The sequence below is a fragment of the Otolemur garnettii genome, unplaced genomic scaffold, assembly GCF_000181295.1.
Source record: "Otolemur garnettii isolate 467f Iridium unplaced genomic scaffold, OtoGar3 scaffold00018, whole genome shotgun sequence".
Taxonomy (NCBI): domain Eukaryota; kingdom Metazoa; phylum Chordata; class Mammalia; order Primates; family Galagidae; genus Otolemur; species Otolemur garnettii.
The window spans coordinates 17,788,266-17,792,980 of NW_003852413.1; positions in this window are offsets into that span (position 1 = coordinate 17,788,266).

Genomic DNA, 4,715 nt, shown 5'->3' on the forward strand with positions numbered 1-4,715 from the left:
CCAGCCCACGACCCTAGAGGTCCCAGTACCCGACTCCCCGTAGTCTCTCCCTTCCTCCCTCCCTCCCTCCCTCCCTCTCTCTCCCTCCGTCTCCCTCGGTCCTCTTTCTCCCTTGGTCTAAAGCGCCCGCGCTCTCCACGGTCGCCCGGACCTCGCCTCTGGGCCGCGCCACACCGGATCCACCAGTGTCCGGCTCCAGCGCAAGCGCGGCCCCGCCCCGCGGTCACCTGACCAAGCCTGACGCTCCGCCCACACGGTCGCCGGCGTGAGGCGGGCACCAGAGCCGGGCGGGCACGCCAGTTCTTCGGCTGTCTCCGCCCGGGAGCTCCGAGGCGGGGATGCTGCTGAACTCAACGCCGCCTCGGCGCGGACCTTAAAGCCGCGCCGCCGCGTTCGGCCGCACCACCTCATAAGGGCCTGTGACCTCACCGCGCGCCATGGACACGCGGGGCGGCGCTCCTGTCCGCGCTTTTTCCTCCCTGCGCGGGTTTTGCCCTCCTTCCTGTGCGCTCTCTGCTCTTCCTGCTGCTCAGTTCATTCCCGGGTACGCTGTCCCTCCGGGGTCTGACCCCACTTCAATTTTGCTTTGGAGGGAATGCCTCCGCCCTCCCTTCTAAGTCATTCCATCCTTCTTGGTCTCTGCTGCTCAATAATGGGCAGCAGGTCAGGGCCGTTCGTCCCACTACTTTGCTGAAATTAGTCCCAGGCTGCCTTTCAAAATACACTGAACTTGTGGAACAGATACTTTGGTTCTTTTATTTGTTTTTTCGTTTGTTTGTTTTAACTTCGTGTATCCTGCAGGGGAACCGATGTTGGCAAAAGAAAAAAGGCAAAGCGATTTTTCCTGGCTTAGGTATTGTGGCCCTAAAACGTTGTATAAATTCAGTTTGGTGGAATTGATCATTTTTAGGGCTTGCTAAAGTTGTAACTGCCAAATTAAGAGCGTTTTAAGAAATATTTTCCCCAAATGGCCTATGATTTAAAGTATCTTTTCTTTACAAATGTATCTGTAAAATTTGTTCACATGGATTAATCCAACAGAATTCATTATCTACTTTAGAACATAGATCAATCCAGTTCAAATCCTACGTATTTACTCTGTAGGCTTAGGGAAGTTACGCTGAGTCTCAATTTTCTCATTCTTCCAAAAATGTACATGCAGTGCTCAACAAGTTTTGCAATATTTAATTCCTTCATTAATATTACTGGGCTCATTAATCTCTTAAACCCTGGTTTGTAGGCATTTTTAGTACAATCATTGTTATTTATCATTAATTATAATATTTGTTAATTATTTGACAAATCATAATTTGTATATATTTATGGAGTACAATGTATTTTAATATATGTATACAATATGAAATTACTGAATCAAGATAATGTGTCCACCACCTCAGTTTTTGTGTTGAGACATCTAAAATTTATTCACTTAGTAATTTTGAAATATACATTATTATTAATAGCCACCATGGTATGCAATCAATCTCAAAAATTTATTCCTCTTGTCTAACTGAACTTTGTGTCCTTTGAACTGGATTTCCTCATAACTCTCTTCCCTTCTCTCCCCACCCTGGCAGGTTCTGGTATCCACCATTCTACTCTCTACTTCCATGAGACTTTTTAGGATTCCACATATAAGTGAGATCAGTTGGTATTTGTCTATCTATGCCTGGCTTACTTCACTTAGCATAATCCAAGTTCATCAGATTGTCAAAAATGACAGAATTGCCTTTTTTGAGGTTGAATAATATTCCATTGTGTGTACATAGTATAAACCATATTCTTTATGCATCCAGTGATGGATACAAGTTGATTCCATAGGGTGGCTACTGTGAATAATGCGGCAGTAATCATGGAAGTGCAACTATCTCTTCAACATACTGATTTCAGTTCCTCAGAATGTATACCCAGATTTGGGATTATTGGATCATACAGAAATTCAATTTTTAGTTTTTTGTGGAACTTTTCATTTTGTTTTCCATAGTGGCTATACTAACTGACATTCACACTAACAGTGTATCAATGTTCTCTTTTTGTCTGCATCCTTGCTAACACTTAACTTTTCATCCTTTGGAGCATAGCCATTCTAACAGGTGTATCCTAACATGTGTCAGGTGATTTCTCATTGTTGTTTTAATTTACATTTACATAATAGTTAATGATGTTGAATATTTTTTCACAAACCTGTTGGCTATTTGTATGCCTTCTTTTGAGAAATGTCTGTTCAAATTCTTTGCCCACTTTTTAATCAGGTTGCTTGTTTTCTTGCTATTAAGTTCTTTATATATTTTAGACCTTATCACATTTATAGTTTGCAAATATTTTCTATCTGGGTTGTTGTCTTCACTTTGAAGAAGCGTTTTATTAATAGTTTGATACGTCTATTTTTGCTTTTGTTGCCTGTGTTGTTGAGGTCATGTCTAAAAGATCCTTGCCCAAATCTCTGTGACAGTTTTTCTGTATCTTTTCTTCTAGTAGTTTTAGGTCTTATATTTAAATCTTTAGTCCATTTTGAATTGAATTTTATATTCTTCTGCCTATGGATATCCAGTTTTTTTTAACACCTTTTATTAAAGAAATTGTCTTTTTCCCATTGTGTGTTCTTGACATCTTTGTCAAAAAGCAATTGTCTGTAAATACATGAATTTATTTCTGAGCTGTCAGTTCTGTTCTGTTAGTCAATATGTTTGTATACTAATACCATGCTGTTTTGATTACTATAGCTTTGTAATATATTTCAAAGTCAGGTAGGGTGATACCTTCTGTTTCGTTCCTTTTGCTCAAGATTGCTTTGGCTATTTGGGTTTTTTTAGGTTTCTATACATGTTTTAGGATTTTCCATTTCCTTGAAAAATGACATTATAATTTTGACAGAGACTGCATTGAATCTATGGATTGCTTGGATTAGTAAGGACATTTTAACTACATTAATTCTTCCAATGGATGAAGATGGCATATTTTTCCATTTATTTGTGTTTTGTTCAATTTTTTTCATCAGTGTTTATGGTTTTCATTATGTACTGATCTTTCAGCAACTTGATTAAATTAACACTTGTTTTGGCTTTTTGTTGTTGTTTTTTCCTACTGTAAATGGAACTGTTTCCTTAACTTTTTTGCATGGTTTGTTGTTAGCATAGAAATGCTGCTGATTTTTTTGTGTGTTAATATTGTATCCAGCAGTTTTACTGAATTAATGTATTAGTTTGAACAGTTTTTTGGTGGAGTCTTTAAAGTTTTCTGTATGTAAGATCTTTGCTGTTAACGGAAGCAATTTAATTTCTTCCTTTCCTGTTAGGATGCCTTTTATTTCTCTCTCTTTTTTAATTACTCTGGCTAGAATTCCAGTACTATGTTGAAAAGAAGTGGTAAGGATAGGCATCCTTCTCTTGTTCCTAATCTTAAAGTAAAAGCCTTCAACTTTTCATCATTGAGTATGTCATATGTGAGCTTGTCATATATGGTCTTTATTGTGTTGGGTACATTCCTTCTATACCTAATTTGTCGATAATTTTCATTATGAAAAGATGTTGAATTTTGTCAAATGCTTTTTCTGCATCTATTGCAGTGATCATATATGATTTTTGTCCGTCTGTTATTGTGATGTATGACATTTACAGATTAGCATATGTGAAAACCATCCTTGTATCCCAAGAATAATTCTCCCTTGATCTTGGTGAATTATTTCTTTAATGTGTTTTTTACGTCACTATGCTAATCTTTTGTTGTGGATTTTTGCGTCTATGTTCATTGGAGATATTGGTGCTGTAATTCTTTGGTGCTTTTAAACTGTATATATAGGCTCTGAGCCTGTAGCTCAGCAGCTAGGGTGCCAGCCACATACACCAGGGCTGGCGGGTTTGAAGAACTGTGACAAGTACAACAAAAAAGTAGCCGGGCATTTTGGTGGGTACATGTAGTCCCAGCTACTTGGGAGGCTGAGGCAAGAAAATCACTTAAGCCCAAGTGTTTGAGGTTGCTGTGAGCTGCAATGCCACAGCACTCTACCGAGAATGACATAGTGAGACACTGTCTCAAAATAATAATAATAATAAAATGTATACTCTCCCTAAAGATTCTAAAGTAATCTGAGTGCTAAGACCATGTCTTTCATTTTTGTAAATACTTCCAATCCACCCTTCATCCCTACTTTTCCACTCCTTACCTCTATTGATGGAGTTAGCACATTTTCTACCTATGCATAATACATCAACTTCTAATTAATGTGTAAAGATTATGGTAGGTTCAGTCTGTGTGCTGATCAACAGATTGTGGATGCTTAACAAATCTTTAACAATTATAGTTTTTAAGCTGGTGCAGTGCCTCACACTGGCAATCTCAGCCCTTTGGGAGGCCAAAGCTGGAGGGTGCTTGAGACCAGGATGACATAGCAAGACCCTTTCTCTACAGTAAATTTTAAAAATTAGTCATGGTGGTGTGTGCCTATAATCCCCGCTACTTAGGAGAATGAGGCAAGAGGATCACTTGAGCCCATGAGTTCAAAGTTACAGGAAGCTGTGATCATGATACTGTTCCCTAGCCTGTCAGGAGCCAAATGACGCCAGATGGCCGCCCATCCCCACCGTCTGGAGTATGCTAACCTTTATCAGATAAGGAGCTGCTTTTCCCTTATCAGACAAGGAGCTGTTCTTCCCAGAGAAGCCATAAAATGTTTCAGACACATCGTTTACATTCCCAGCAGGAGATTGATGCAAGCT